General features: G+C 45.6%; 1 protein-coding gene across 1 annotated transcript in view; it reads right to left on the bottom strand.

The window, feature by feature from the left end:
• The window catches only part of Nmo (serine/threonine-protein kinase nemo), a 75,553-nt gene that overhangs the window by 37,535 nt on the left and 20,859 nt on the right, over nucleotides 1-17,159 (bottom strand). The gene's annotated exons all lie outside the window — the stretch shown is intronic.

The following is a 17,159-nucleotide window of genomic DNA, read 5'->3' as shown; positions in this document are numbered from 1 at the left end:
AGTTTCTATTTTAATTTCCATTTCTAATTTTACGCCAAACCGTAAATATTTTTTTTTTTTTTTTTTACGTCCAGTTGTCACTGTCATTATTAATTAATTCGTATACGTCAATTCCGCGGTAGTTTGCTCCGAGCATTCGTGCCCCCGTACCGGTTTCGTATAAGAATTTATGTAAGGCAATCGGGAATGACAAATCTCTCATACTAATCAGGTCGAAGTCGTTAACTTCGTTATGGCACGCTAAATCGATTCGTTCGCACGAGACGGCTGGCTCTCGTCGTAGATTCGCGCGACACATTTATGGACCGGGACTCGACAAAATAAACGAGGCTGTCGATGAACGGCCGAAACGGGCCCATTATCTCGAGTGTCGTCTCTTCAAGTCTTACTCTCCATGTATTTTCAACCGATCGAATCTGTTCGTTACGCCGTTCGCTATGATTTCGTGACTAGCCGCGTCAAAAATGCAATAAAAAAAAAAATTGCATCTCGTTAATAAAGAAAATCTGTTGTCTATAAACCGGGTGGAACACGAATTTATTTATCCCAAGAAAGTTTTCTACAGCAGCGTAAAAAAATTTGCACAAAGCGTATACGAGAGAACAAGGTAACAGCATCTCATTATAATAGCAACGAAAGGGGGGAAAAAAAAAAAAACCGAGATCAGTTATAATACCATTAGCAGTTTTATATGTATCTATCGCCGACGAAAGTTTTCGCATTCCTATAATAGAAAAGGTTTTCCGAAAGAACCACCGATCGAGGCATTTCCAATTCGATTCACCTGCGAAAATTAGCGTACGAGAGCGTTAATTACATCATCGGGCTCCTTCGAACAGTCGGATCAAAGACAGGGAGGGGAGAAAAGAAAAAAAAAATGAATAAAAACAGGCGAACGAGCCGTCGCGAACCGGCGAGAGATTAAGGTCGATCCACGACGCCGAGCAGAGTCACGAACGTAGAAAGGTACGACGACCTTCGAAAAGGGTCAACGCACCCGCCGCGCGGCGTGCTGAGCGTAGTAGGCGGAAGTGAAGTCACGAATTTCGGAGCGGAACGACCGTGAAATGATGCACGGGAAGGTAGGGGGTGAAAGGGGAAAGAGGAGAGCGAGAGTGCAGCCCCCAGGGGTCCAGTGTCGCGGTTTAGACAATGTTTATTCATTCCAAATCCCGGTGACGAGGCCGCTTCTGCGCGCACACGTGACGGTACCGTCATTGAAAGCCGGACGGAGATATTCCCGCGAAACGAGGCACATGCCCATTTCAGATTTAAAAGGGGGAAAAAAAAATTTTAAAAAAAGAAGGGAAGCTATCGATAGAGATGACGCTCTCGTACGAGCACGATGTGTCGCGTAAACGCCGATTGTGTTGCGTAATCGGTTGCATCGAATCCCCGTGAAAGTCGAATTAATCGCGCTGCCGCGAGGAAAGGGTGTTTCAAAAATAAGGGAGCGAGTCGTCGGGGGGCCCTTGCTCCCTCTCGACTGAGAATAAAGCGAAGCTCGTTTTTCTTAGACATACACACCGGGACTCGTTCGCGGACGTGCTTTTTAATTTTTCCCGACGTCGCTCTTCCCGAGCTCGCAGCGATTTCATAAATATTATATATCACGAGCTCTCTCGAAGTGTCGTTGATCGTTTTAGTGATCGATAATAAAGTTAAACTGGCGACTTTCGCCGTCTCGCCGCCTCTGAATTTCTTCGTTATTTCAAGCGGGATCTTTATGGCGAGGTCGTCGAACGTAGTCGACGCGAGTGATTCACCTGCCTGGAGACGTTTTAAAAGTGTTATTGCAGCCGACGTTCTCATCGCGAAGATAGACCGAGCGATTGTCCGCAATCTTCTGCAAACCGTGCCGTTATCGCGAGCGATAATAGCCTTTGTCGCATTGATCTTTGTCACGTGCTTATCGTATTTGTCGCAAGAAATGTAAGGTGGAAGTAAAATCGAAAGTTTTACGGCGCGTTTTGGTAGCATTCGCCGATGCTATCCCCGGGTATCACTCGTCGTCGGTTGATCGGATACGTTTCGAAAAGCGCGTGAAACTACAGTCGGTTGTCCACGCGCGGCTGCGATAACGAGTCGATTTATTTCGTCACTCCCTCGCATCGCGCGAACGAAAAACAGAATAGCAGTTCAACGAGCGATCAAATAAATTAATTTGCCGGGCGAAAGAGGCGCGAAGGGGAGAAAAAGGGAGCTCTTCTCGAGCCTGAATATTTCATTCCGCGATGGATTTCAGTCGTGTCACGTCGGGGGCTTTAAATGGTATTATTAACTAAGTATAAATATACCGCATTCGGGGCGCATTCGCGTTGGATTTCTTTATTTTTACGTACCCAATTCTTGTATTTATATATGTACATTTTTTTTCTTCTTCTTCTTTCTTTTTTTCCTGTCTTTCTTTCTCTTAATCTTTTTTTTTTCTTTTTATTAATTACGCAAATAATAATGTCCGAAACTTTAATTAACGAGTGTAAAAGATTTATCTGCGGTATTTGCTGTAAACTTTTTAACTGAGAAATATTTCGCTTGAAGTACGACGGAAGATTCGCGGCCGAGAGAAAGTGTGCGAGTCCCGGCGTATCCCGTATTTTAAAAGGCGGCAGATGTTCCACAGGGGGGCCCACGAAAAAAAAACTGGGCCCCGAACGCGATCCACGGCCACGTGGCAAACACGATACTACACCTCGAGAGGCAGACGGTCAAAGAACCGCTTTTGTGCTCTGTATAGGACGGTTAGGGCAGGGGAGGCGAATTTTATCTCGCAAACATTTAATAAATTTCGATAAAATCATTTCCATTATCAGTAGAATTACTGTAACTAACGCGGAGCGCTTTATCGTCTCGAGGGCTTTCGGATTTCGAAGCTCGACGAAGAAAAGCTCGTGAGAAATGAACGAGAATTCGTACCGTCTACATCTCCGCTCGTCTTTGTCTTTCACGTTTCGAAACTTTAGCGTCGGACTGGAGAGCGTGACACGCTTTTAAAAAATCGTCTTTGATCTCTCTAAAAAAAAAAAAAAAAAATAACGCCACGTATTTGTCCGTCATCGATTCTGGGGGCATCCTTTGCAGCGCGATAAAAAGGCTTTCTGCCGGTCGGTCTGGCACCTGGCGCGGATCGTTGAAAAAAAATTGCAGTCTCCGCGCGAGATTCGGAGAAACTCGTCTCGCGCTGTCGGGCTGGGTTACCTTCGCGCTGAAAGGACGCGCCGCGTAGCTGTAATTTTGCGAGGTGGCCGCCGACCGAATGCCGCATAATTACGACATTTCCTGAGGAAAGCTCGCGTGCAACGCGCGCCGCTGCAACATCGCAACACGTTGCATCCTACAACAAAGCGCCCACCGCGTTTTGAGGGAAAATTGGCGCGATGTAAATGCGTTTCCCGTCGCTCGAAAGTAAAAACGACACGAAAGAAAATTAAAGGGTTCGGACAATAACAGATTGCTCCTGAGGGGAAACGACGACCGTTCCCTCCTCAGTCTCTCTCTCTCTCTCTTTCTCGCGCGTTTCGGAGGGAAAGAACGCGAGAAAATTAATTTTAACTCGCGCCGCGAAACTCGTAGTTCATCTGCGAGAATCAACCGAGTTCCTCCAATTTAAAAATTAAATTCTAATTCTAACTTTGGGGAGAAGAAGGTAGCGGGGTTTTTCAAATGTTTTGACAGGGATATTTCTTTTTTTTTTTTTTTCCTTTGATTCCTCAAAAGGTATTTTCGACATTTCGTAACGATAAGCGGGAACGACGAAAAAGAGTTACGATTCTCTCTTTAAGAAGCTGCGAGTGGCGTAAAGATTCCGCGAATTACGAGCGCGGATGACAAAAGCTGCACGCGAGTCGTCGAGCTAAGATCGCGAGTCAAAGGATTGGCGACGGCCGTAGGAAAAAGCGCTATTAGGGCCGGCAAAAAGGCCCGGCGATTGCCGGTCTTTCCGCAGCTTCTCGGGCGCGACAGCTGCTGTCGGCAGGCTCACCTGCGACTGCACCTGCGCCACGATCGTTCGTCCGTTCGTTCTCGCTCGACGTGTGTATTCACCTGCGTCCCGTAAGTAACCCGCGGCGAGCGCGTAACCAGAGTAACGACCGAGAGCCCCGGAGAGCGCGAAGCGAGCGTTTAATAATATCGCGCTTCCGGCTCCACGTGTTGAGATAGGTCGCAAAAGACGCAGGGACAGTCGAGGACGCGACGTAGGGCCGCCGTCGCACGCGGATTAACGTAATGTAATACGTGATCGATCGGCGAGACGACCGCCAGCCACCGTATCGTCTCGCGAAATTTATCGTCCATTGATTCCGCGAGCGCCGCGTCCCGGAATAATCCACCTGTGCAAATCGGCCGGTCAATCACGCTCGCGAATCATTGTCGCGCCATTCACCGAATCCCTCCCCTTCGCTTGTACTCAGCCGAGACGTGCGCAAAAGTGTACCGCGAAGTAACCGAGCGAGGAGCCGCGAATAAAGTTCAAAGTGGCAAAGCGAGGAGCGTAATTAAAAATTAATTAAAATCAGACAGCAAGCGAGAAGAAAATCATAAAATGCTCGTAAATTCGGAACGAACCGTTCGCGATTTTTATTCGTCCGACGGACATCGCCGTAAGTCTGCTCAACGTGGTTTCCTCTTATTTCGATCGCCGCCGGCGAAAGCTCGACAGCACTTGTCGTGAAACTCCGCTCGCCGCGACGGCCCTTTGCGTCAAAGCGAAACGCGCTTCTCGGCTTCGCTCCCGATATTTCCTCCGTCACGGCGAGCTTGCAAGGCAAGGGAATGCCACGAAAAGGCGTCGCGAACTCCGAAGAAGAGCCGCCGTGTGTTTACGAGGGATTTTCTCTCACCTTTCTCGAATTTTTCCGCGAAACTTCGAATTCCTCTCGCAATCACTTTTAGGCAACCTATACTACGTGAAAACAACGCCGCCTCTCGCTTTTCTCTTTTTATTCGTTTATCAAAAATTTCTCAGTCGTTTATTTTATCTTTGTACGAAACGCAGATCTTTTTTTTTACTCCCCACCCTTTCGTCGGATCGATCCTTCGAATTAAGACCGATGTATAATATTATGCAAAAGGCATTACTTGCCCTCGCAGGCTCGAGCGCGCGGACGGAAGTTCCGTCCAACTAGTTTAAATTTAACAAGGAGAGAAACCGCGGTGTCGTACGGAAACTGGAAGATGTATCGCGAGACTTTGGACGGGACAGAGAACGTTTGCGTAATTATTCCGTGATACGTCCCGACTCGAAGTTAGTCGGTTCGCACAGAGAGTTCACAATATAATATGTCGCAGGTACTTTGAATCGTGATATGAAGATACACGGGTGATAAAACGCACGCAATCTCTGCTTATACATATATACATAAAGCCCTCATTAATTAACATTTAAAATATTCTGTTCGAAACTTCTGCACTTTTTAATTTTTATTTTTTGACAATTGTCTTCGCCGTAAGCTTTCGCTGCCGGTCGGTGTGCGTGCGTAGCAAATGTTCATTTCGAGAAACGGGCGTTTCTGAAATTTCTCCAATTAGAATAAATTCGGATAGTCCATTCAGCGACGTCCTAAAACCCTCCTCGAAATTTGTACGAAGGAATTGTCGGGTTTTCACGACTCGTTTCTGCTTCGATTTCCCATTTTCGGCTTCCGGTGGTGGATCAATTGATATCCTCGAGCGAGAGAGAAAGAGAGAGAGAGTGAAAGAGTGAGAGGGAAAGGGATACCGAGGGAGAGAAAGAGAGAAGGGAGGAAGGGAGGTTCGACGAACTACGGCGAAACGTGACCCAGGATCCCCAGCAAGAAAACTGCGGCTACGGGAACACGCTCGTCTCCATTCCGCAGCAGCTCGCCGAGGAAAACGGCGGGACGCGAAGGCAGTGGGAAAGAGAGAAAGAACGACGGAGAGGAACCAGGGTGAGAGAGAGAAAGAGAAAGAGAGAGAGAAAGAAAGAGAGAGAGAAAGAGAGAGAGAGAAGTGGCGGAGGGAGAGGGAGATCCGTGGAGCGAAACCGGATGGAACGCCCGGTATATCTAGATGATTCGCCTGCATGCTTCGCTCGGCGCCCTTACGAAACCGGATAGCAGCCCTCCGCGTAGAGATAACTGATCTCTGTACGCTTCGTTTCCCCCAAACCACCACGCGCTCACCGTTGTTGCGCGCGTTGTTGTTAAATATATAACATTATTGCCTAACATTGTTCCGTTGCTAAAAAAGAAAAAAAAAAGGAAATTGTAAGGACAATTTAATCCCTCCCACGAGATGCATCGCCGTGTAATGTCTGGGAAATTTAATCGAACGCGCATACCGACAAGCGTACATTTTTCTTTTTTTTTTTTTTTTTTTTTACGCACACGCTCACTACTGTGGAGTTTCCTACACGTCGCCGCGCGATTGACTTCTGGCCTCTCGCGATGAATATATCGCGATACGCGTATACATTTGCATGCTTTAGTTTCTTATGCATTCATCGTTGCGTTTTGCATCGTACGACTTGTTCCGATTAATCGACGGAAAAACAATTTCAAAAGAAACGGGCTATTTGCCCGGCTAATCTGTTGAGCATCGCGTACGATTCTCGGCGCGCACATGATTCGAGGGACGTTCGCGCTCAAGCAGCATTATCGCAACTCATGAGTTGCGGTAGGACGTGATAACGTTCTACGTTCGTTGTATATAGAGCGAGAAATGCGCCAAGGTTAAGAACTGGCTTTTGAATTCTAAACTAGTTTTCGAGTTCGGAACTATCCTATTGTTCCTAAAAATAGAAATCCCGAAAAAGACGGATTCTCGCTTTCGTCGGGTTAAAAAAAGAAGCGGAGAGTAGCGCCGGGTTCGTACAGTTCACAGCGCAATCGATAAGATTCGAGGTCGGCCTGATAACCTTTGCTAATGGAGGCTCTCGGGCGCCGCTCGAGGAGACGTCAGAATCGTGGGAGTCCACGTGTCGGGGTCAACGACACGCATAAATGAACGGCGTACCGATCTGCAAGCCGCGTCTTTCTAAGCCGGCATTCGAATAAAGAAGTTCGTCACACGGCGTCGAGATATTTATTCTCGCTTTATCTCGGTGAATTTTTTATCGGCGATTGATCGAAGCGCAGGATAGGCTTGGGATAATAATCGAGTGCTAATGCCGGATTACTTTTAAATTCTGACGAGCATACGGTACGAAATTAATTAATTAAACGGTCATCTTTGCATCAAAAACCGATCTTTCGAATTTCGATCCGGGCATTCCGTGAGGTCGTACAAAATAAACGTAAAAATAAAAAGCGTATACATTTTTTAATCTGAACGTGCGGCGTCGATAAAACACGACAATTCTAAAATAAATAGGCATCCAAAAGAGATTCAATTTGTATATTTGCATTAATTTGATGAAAAGTGAACCGAGTGTTTAGTAACTTGCGTCGTAGTAGCTTCCTTAATTAACTTGGTAGAGCTTCTAAAAATAAATCCAGAAACGAGTCCTCGATCTCGTTTTGTTGAAATGCAGCTTATTAAGTTTCTCTTACTGCGTTATTAAAGACAATTTTCGCAATGCGATTCCGTAACAGCCGAGTTTTCATTATCCACGGCAAATAAAATTATTAAAAATTAATAAACTAGTTAATCGCAGCATGAATATGCTTGTAAAGTTAAAAAAAAAAAACATAATTAAATAATTAACGCGTAATACAGCCTGTGAAAAAAATTCCAAATTTATGCGCATTAAAGTTACAACATACGCGCACATTTTACTGCATACATCGATCGAATTTAAATTAATCTGATAGTTTCGTTTGACGATGTACGATTTCGAATTTCCGTGCGGTTCCATCAGCGTCAAACTTCGGAATTAGTTCGCAAAACAATTGGTCAGCTCTCGCGACAAGCTCGAATCGATCGGACGGATCGAATCGGTTGATTTCGTCTTTTCCCCTCCGGACTTCTCTAAAGGATTGAGAATTTCCAACTCGAATAGCGACTGCACGCGCCGATAACACGGTACGTTCAAAGAGACCGATATGAAGCATCATTCGAGCCCGTTTTGTATTCGATGTTATTAACGTAACGATTAAAAATCTGCGATGTAAACTGATTAATTTTCGAAATCTGCAGTATATCGACACCCTGGATATACTAGCGCTATCGATCGCGCAGTAATTAAACCGATATTTTCCTCGTTTAACGGAATTAATTAAAATAGACATCGAACGCGAGAGACTCTTCTCCTTCCTCCGTTCTGAGGACACGGACTTCTGAATCTTCCCAATAATATATTACATACGTCTATCTTTTCGTCAAGCTTGCACCGAGGTGAGATATCTCCTCGTGCCCGATAGGGGCGGAGAGGAGGGGGGAAGGAGAGCGAGGAAAATCCGTGATCCCGTAACCGACATCGGTGGTGACGTTCGGATTTTCCTGGCGATTTGCGCCGTTTTTCTTCTTCTATGACGAACGACGTCACGCGAAACCTCGATATTGCCTGAACGTGCGGTTGCATGTGCATGCACGACGCATGCACACGTGTCGGCCGACGACAACGGGGAGGACAAAGATACTCGCCATCTGCGCTACGACAGCTGCAGTGTTGCGACGGATGTACGTGCGAGGGGGAGGCAGAGGAAAGACGATTGTGTGCGTGCACGTCTGTCTGCCGGTGAACGTGCGTGTGCCCGTACGAGAAAGGGGTGCACCGCTCTCCTCTCTCTCTCTCTCTCTCTCCCCTTGCGTCCACTTTCATTATATTTTCGCAATTGGCGCACTTCGGCGTACTCTTTATTTAACTTCCAGCCGTGGGTAGGACGTCAGCCGTTGCGCAATTTTGCCTTCCCTTTTTTATATATATATATATTTTTTTTTTTTTTTTTTAACCTCGTCTCCTCACAACTTTTGTCCCGATTAGTATCGCGCGACCATCTGCGAGTATATGCGCGACTGCTCTCCCCGCCGACAATTCTATATGCAACGCCGTACATTGATAACCCAGCAAAGTAACCGGGCCGAAACACTGCGGTGATTGAAATCTTATCGACCTTCGTGCGCAAGATATATGACGCAAACGTTACGTTTTTAACCGGTGCCCCTCTCCCTCCCTCCCCCCGACTTTGTCGCGCAATCGAATAATTGGGCTTGTAAACTCCCACCGATCGTCAGGGTATGCCGTACGCCAGCGGTTACGAGACAAGAAAGGTAGAAACTAAAATATCTACTGTAACACTTGCCGATCGCGCGCGGTCGAAGAACGCGCCGCGAGACAAAGACCTAAGCTGCGCACAGAACCGAACAGAACGGACCTGTTTCACGACCGGGAGACCTTCGTGCACTCTCTCTCTCGCTCCGTCTCCTCTCCCTCTTTCGTGGCCAGGCCGGTGCCAGATCTGGTACCCGGGACGGGTATCGTCGCGGCTGGTCCAGGTCGCCTCGGGAGGAGGCTGCCGCGAGCGGCTCGAGGCGAAACGCGATGAAGGAGAAACCGACAACGCGCGGGATTATTTAACACCCGAGCTAAAACCCGGCGGACTCCGGCGTAGCTATCCGGCGATCACCTGCGCGAATCGCTCGTCGCTTAACGGGGCGAAGCATCTCGGCTCGCGGATTCGGCCGGCTTGATGGAGCAATCCTATTACAAGGCTGCAACGACGGCCGGCTAGTGAAGCGCGTCCATAAATCACCGTCGATTTATCTAACGCCGTTCACCGCGACGATTAAACGATACCTTGCAGTTTTTTTTGTATTTCTAAGCTTCACCCGCGTAAATGTCGAATCGGCATCGCGAATAGTCACGTTGAGTTCGCGAGTCCCTCCGTGCGCATTACGTTTCCCCGGGAAATGAATATATTTTTAACCAGACGTATAATTTTGAAGATCAAAAGCCCAGGTGTCTGTGAATATTAATTGCGCGAAAACGCCAAATGTACGAAAGGATAAAGTGGAAGTAAGAACGTTCTCGGAGTTTATCTGGCTTCGTTATTCATTATTTAAATGTACACTCGGATGTCTCGTGTACCTAATAGATTTTCACATGTAACGTAAACTCGCGCCGTAAATTAGAGCGCGCCGAATATCCCATTTCTTCAGATTATCTGAGCGAGCACACGTTCTAAAACCCAGACGTCGCTTTTCCTTTTTTTTTCTTTTTTTTTTACAGCCGCCCTTTTCTCCCGCTCTCGTTCAGCCGCCCGTGCGATCATAAATATTCATCCCGGCAATCCTGAACAAACTTTTGCCTCCTCCCGCGGTCGAGCCTCTCCGCACGCATATAAATCGATATTGGCATCTATCGGATAGATTCCCCCCTTCGATCCTGTCCTTTTCCATGCTCGCTCACTTTTCAACAGCCGGAAATGGGTTATCAATTCGGCTCGCGGCCACTCTTCCCCTTTTTTTCTCTCTCTCTCTCTCTCTCTCTTTCTCCTTTTTCCCCGTTTTCGGCACCGTTTCTGTTCTCTCAAACTTTTTTTTTTTTTCCTTCTTGCCACCAGCACATTCCACGCAAATCGACCTCGCGATCGGCCGTGCTATCTCGACTCGTTAGTTTCCTCGACGGCGCGAATAATTAACGTGTATATACCCTATTAGCGTGCGTAAAGGAACTGATTAATTTTACGTAGGATTTCTCTCCGACGGGATTTTAATTGAGCGAAGCTTTCACATCACGCCTTAATCCTCTCACCCGGCGTTGGCGCCAATCGATAACGATTAATAACAATCTGGCCTATATTCGAATTTAATAACAATCCGATATCTGGGAGGGTTGCATCGATTGCGGTATGTAAGCCGCCGTATAATAGAACGTCGCGGGCACGTTTGTTGTCGATGAAAAATGTTAATCAATGCCCGCGTGCGCGGACATTCAAAATTAGCACAGATATTTCAAATCGTCCTTATCGAGTCTCGCGCTCCAGTTACCTCGAACAAAGTTTGAAATTCAAACGGAATCGTTAATGGAGAAAGGAAAAAAAAAAAGAAAGAAAAAAAAAGGAGAACCTTTACGAGGCACTCGACTTCCTCAAAAGGATTGTTTTAGCAAGCATACGACGCATGTATCAAAGCACACATGCGTTTGTAACAATACTGCGACAATGTAACTAACTTTTTTTTTTTTTTTTTTGCCCGACGCGTAGTTTTTCCTTAGCGAGTGCTTTTTATCACACACGCACGCTCTGTTTATTCAGCCGGGAAATATAAATAACTTACGAACAATTTAATTTGCTTTTTTTTTATTTCAATTATAAAATAATTAAGTTGCTTTATAAATTACGACGTCGTAGATTTCATTCTCTTTGAAGTAAGAAGTAAAAAGTATGAAATATAGTTTATATTTTCTTCAAATCGGACCTCGAGTCCCTCGGACTGGTCCAGCAGCGGAGCTTGACTTCTCCTTTTGAGAACGTAACGAGGCGTTTGTCGTCACTTAGGTTTGTTTTTAGCATTATCGAGCGTGCGAGTAACTCGAGCCGTCGCTCGAAGAAATTTCATTCCGTACGTAATCTCGGTCACGAACGACCTACATCCGCGCGCGTCAAAGTTGCGGCAACATCCAGATAAGGAAGCGGAGCACCGGCGAAGTTCGCGTCCGTCCCCCTTCCCCCTTTCCTCCCCCCTCGAAACAAGGGGACTCCCCGAGTGACGAGTTTTCCCACCGGATGAGAGAGGCCGAATTCTTGAAAATCAAGTGTCCGTCGAAACGGGTCGCGTGAACGTCAGTCGTCGCCTCCTCGACAAAAATCTCGAATCCGCCGCGCGTGAAACGACGTTCTCGAATAGAACGTTCTTATTGGAGTTTAAGACGTTCGCCCCGATTTTCAAAGAAATTTGGCACGATTCGGGGCAAGTGTCGCGCACTACGACGGGAGGGATACCTGTTTGCCTGGCGATGATGACGATCGGAATATTTCGCGACGTAATAAATCTTCGATTTCTTCGCGCTGTTGCGTATTTTGAAGTCGGGACACACGGCGAAAGAGAAAATCGCTTGAGTGGATAGAGAAAGAAAGCTCGGCACTTCTTCTTAGGAGAATTTCATTCTGCATATATTCCATTTGTCATTTTGATTAACACGCGAAACGACTAAAGGGAGAATGATTCGCATGTTGTGACAAAAAAAAAAAAAAAAAAAAAAAAAAGAGAGAAAGAGACAGTTACATTATCGCGTTAAAGTCGATAAAATTCGGGTTGCTAAAAATAAAACGGAATCGAATCGGACTTTGACGAGATTTGTCAGGATTTGTCCCAGTTTTCTGAAATTCATGAAAACTTCACTCTTGAAGGAAACCTTTCGCTTCCGAAACTTCGCATTGTCCATTAAAAAAAAAAAAAATAAAATAAAAAATAAAAGAAATGCTAAAAGTGCGCAGAAATAATTTAATAACAATATTAAATATAATACAATTTGATAACATCGTTACAGATATTTTTTTTTATTAATAATCATTACTAATTAAACAATGCCGATTAAATTATTCCAACATAAGTGGATATTAAATATTTATATCAATATGATTCTAGATATTATTACTTTCAAATCCAATTATTAATCCCGAACCCGATATGTACAAACGCAAATATGTGCAACACTCATGCATAAAAGATATATCCTTCAGAGTAATATTATTTTCTTTAATTTACCGATATTCAAGTCAACATTCAAATATGCATTTTCTAAAACTTTCAATGTTAATATCCCAGACCATAATGGTGAATTAATTAAATATCCCTGTTAGTCGCGCGCGAGACATAGTTATACTTTCGATCTCCGATATGTAAAACGCAATCAGTGTCTAACTGTTATTGACGTCAATCAAGACTCGATAATATTGCCAAACGACATCGCTGCGTCGTTATAATATATGTCTACATATATATATACGTATATATGTATATATATTTAGTTATTAACCGCACACAAGCGCAAAACGCACTTACACGCAGACATACGTGCGCCCAGCTACGCGAAGCAGTGCAATTACCGGCGCGTTTCAGTAATTACATTAGCATTGCACTCGCGTAAGCCTCGGTAAAACGTTTAACTATCTCTCTCTTTATTTGTTTCTGATAAGTACCATGTTTCTGTCACTGGCCCGTCCGTTTGTATACGACCTGTTTGCCCGAAAACTCCGGCAATATCCCGAGGTACGCGAACGCGGCGCGCAACACGCGACATATTTCCCTCGGTATATCGGCCACTTATGCAAATTTCGACGCGATAAAGAAACATCTCTAGATAGGTTAATCGGGAGGGGCTCGAGATAGACTCCGTTACGATTACAGAATTACGAAAATTATTCAACACAATCCGCTTAATTTACTCCTCGCGTAATTGCAAGTAAGCATATTACGAAATTGTTTGCCCGACTAAGCAAACCTTGACATACGTATATCTACGTATCCTTAAAATAAAATTTAATATCGTTAAAATACATTTACGCTAGCGATTTAAAAAATGGAGCAACGTTTTTATTTTATTTTTTTTGTTTCTTTTTTATTTTTGGTAGAAGCTGCTTTTACATTTCAGAAAAAGAATTGTTTAATCCAAATACCGTCGGAATTACAACTAGCTGTAATTTTACGTTGATGCAATACCGATGGTATTAAGGAGTCATTAGTCACATCAATCATCATTAGTCATTCATATAGAAATTTTAATCGTTTCACTCCGCGCGATGAGAAATCTATGTATAATGAGCGGACACGTTTCACGGTTGCAAAGAGAATTCGATGTTTCGCCAGCGAGGTGTCTCTTATATTTTATGCAGCTCAGCGATATCTGTAATTGGTAATATCAACGTTTCCACAGCGACGAGTTCTTAATTGTGAAATGCTCGATAAGTTCATGTCGCGGTGTCTATAATCGGCAGTGCCCCGAATTTTTTTTTTCTTTTTTTTTTTCTCTTCCCAATAAAAATCTTTAAATATGACATGTCGTCGCCCGAAAGGTGGACGGTGGGCGAATCGATAGGAACGCGATCGATGCCAATCACGGGATTCTTTCGCTGGTTCGCGCGATAGAAAGTCATCGCGCAGATATGCGATACGAATAGCGCCGTCACTTTAAATCATTCTACGGTATCTCGTAGATTACGGACTTAATTGCCAATGTCGTTATTTTCTCCGCGATAACGGGACGATCTTCTTCTACCGGGTGATAAATTCTTAATCGCGAATACCTGATAGCATCGGGTTCGGTGTATCGACTTTCTCCGCTCTATGGTGCAATGATGATTCATCGAGTCCGTTATCGGGGCGATCGTGATATCGAATTATTTAGAACGCCTTTCAAAATCGTAGGCGCAAGAAGCCTCGGCCGCGCGGATAAGATAAGAGCGAGATTAAGAAAACTATAACCGCTTAGGATAGTTTTTGTGTCACAAACAGAGATTTTCCTCTTTCAACAAAATAATTTAGTTTCGAAAGTCCCCTTGCAGCCGAATAGTTAAACCATTTTACACTCGACTCGGAATAAAATGGTTCGAGAATTAGTAAACGTAGTTATTTTATTTCTGCCGTTCTTTCTTTCTTTTTTTTTTTCCTCTCCGTGTGCGAGTTTAGTTTGGTGGTTTGTGGCGGGAAAAAAGGTTCGAGATATCGAGGCCGAGGGTGCGATCGAACCGACCACGGGTTCTTTCAGGCGCGCATGTCGTCTCTAAACTATACGGGATGTCCTTGTTACCATGGCAACCCTAGCGCAAGGCGGGATACGTAGGATCCCGCCAGTGAGGCGGAGACAGAGAGGGATACGGCCGAGAGGGTGCGTGAGCGCGTCTGGACCACCCTAATCCTCATCATCATTTGTTATAGCTTGGCAAAGATAGGGACTCGCCAACTGTTCTGATTCTTTTTTTTTTATATATATTGTATGTAATAACGTAATGCACGTCAATGTCGCGATAACTAAAATAATAAAATATAATTATTTAAATGAAAAATTTTCCGCCGGGGACTTTCGGAGCTTTTACACTCGTTCGAAATTTGTCGACGGGGCGAATAATTAATCGTTCGTACTCCAAATAACCCTTCGAAGGTCAAGGTGTTGCGATACGCGCGTTGTAACGCTCTACGTCACAGATTGTAAGGATAATAGGGGAAATCGTGCAGGGACGAGAGCGACTCCGTCTAGGATCCCTCCCATATTCTCGCCTCCCTCGCTCTCGTCCCCTTCCTCATTCCGGCGGTGCTTCTGCCCTTGGCGGTGCCGACAGAGGCTCGTCGATCTTCACCTCGTAATTAGTCGACCCACTTTGCGACGCGCGGAATCTCATCGTTATCGCCGTCGTCGCCGGTCGACGACGCCTTCCCTTTCGCCCTCCCCCGTCCGCCCTTTCGTCATTTCCTCCTCTTTTCGATTCATCGAGTGGAACGTTCGCTCGGTCGTTCCTGCCTGGCCGCCTGCCTGCCACTCGACACGCTCGATAGCCGGGTTAATGGAATCATACTCGAGCTTCGCTCTTTTTTTTTTTTTTTTTTTTTTTTTTTTTTCCTGCCAGTCTGTCTTTCTCCATCTCCCATTTCTCAATTCTTTCACTCTCGCTCGCAGCCCGGAAGAGGCGGGGAGACAAAGAGAGGCACACCGGGATCGCATAGAATGTACAAGCCTTTGCTGAACTTCCTAATCTCGATCTCTTGTCACTTATTTTCTACTTCTTGTGAATCCATATATAAAACTTCTGATTTAAAAAAATTAATATTTTAATTACTGGTATAATTGTGCTACTTTTTGAACTGCTTTCATTGCTACATCGCTCGAATAACTTTTCGTTTTATTTTCATTAATATAAATTTTAATTTTCGGACTTTACTCCACTCTTTCTCCTCTCTTTCTCGTGATGCGTCCGGTGCAACGTCACCCTGGGGACGCTCCCTCCCTTCATCTTCTCCCTTTTGCGCGCCGCCCTCTGATACATTATGTAGCGCACGCACCGCACGCATCTGTGCACGTGCGCTACGACTCGGCGCAGGATATGCTAATTGCGTGCCATGCAGCCCGGATAATGCAACGCTCGTAGACAGACGCGTGCGAGCGTGTGTGCGCACACGTTATATCACGTATGTATATGCCTTGGTCTCTCTGACGGCTATGAGTAATTCGCGGCGCATACAGTTCGATTTAAACAAACAAATTAGTGATAATTTTTATAACAATCCGATGGCATGATACTAGCCATACAAGCAAACAGATTAAAAAATTTAATTTTATCGATGCGAGAAGTCATTTCACGAAGTCTTTAAAATATTTTTTTTATTTTTTTTTCCCCCAACGATTTCTCTCGGGATCATTCTTGATCAACGTAGAAAAATAATTATCAATTCGCCCCGTTGTTATTTCTTCTCAATTATTTTTGTACATTTTATATATTTCATTTCTCCCGCGTGCCACCCTTCCCGAAGCGCTCGTTTAATATTTCGAATGGCAAAAAGTGCGGAAAACGCGGCCGAGAGCGATGAGCGAATCCCGACGTCGCGTCGAGGCGAGGAAAAATGGTAGTCGACCGCGTAGCGAGTGGCATAACTGCATTAATCTCCGCGGCGGCACCTCGGGGGCTTCTCGGATTTGCGTTTACGTCATCGTCGATGCTCTGGTTACGTCGGCAACGTGACAGTTCGACCTTAAAGGCGGTCTCGCATCCTCGAAGAACTCATACGGTTTATCACGCGGCTGCACATTCTTACGCGAACGAAGCGGCACGGTCGCCGTGAAGCCTCGTGATACCCGCGCGCGGTCTTCGCGATTTAACGCATAACGTCAACCGGCAAGTATCCACTCTCCGTCCGCCCGCAAATAAAAAGTAAGTAGTTTCGGCGAGTCGTCAGAACGGCGGCCGTAATAATTATCGTAAAAACATCCGCGCTCGACGATGTCGGTGACGATCGCGTTCAACTGCGCGGCACGTAATTGCGATATAAATCACCGCAATATCTCCTAAATCCCCGTCTCGAATTCTCGCGTAAATCCACGCGCGTTACGCGTTACGATAATAACTCGACGAAACGGGAGGGGCGACTTGCATTTCCGGTTCTCGCACGCAATAACGCGCGCCCAGAAACGCCGGGAAATGCGGGAAAGCGGCCGGTGCTCGCGAGAGCCGGTTCGTACGACCGAGCCGATCGGCGAAATCGCGCGCGGAGAGGTCACGAAAAGGGCTCGGAGGGATAGGTGGGCCTCGCCCATCCGCCGAAGCCCT

This window comes from Cardiocondyla obscurior, linkage group LG23 (genome assembly GCF_019399895.1).
Source record: "Cardiocondyla obscurior isolate alpha-2009 linkage group LG23, Cobs3.1, whole genome shotgun sequence".
In the NCBI taxonomy this organism is placed as follows: Eukaryota; Metazoa; Arthropoda; class Insecta; order Hymenoptera; family Formicidae; genus Cardiocondyla; species Cardiocondyla obscurior.
This window is presented reverse-complemented; position numbering and strand designations above follow the sequence as displayed.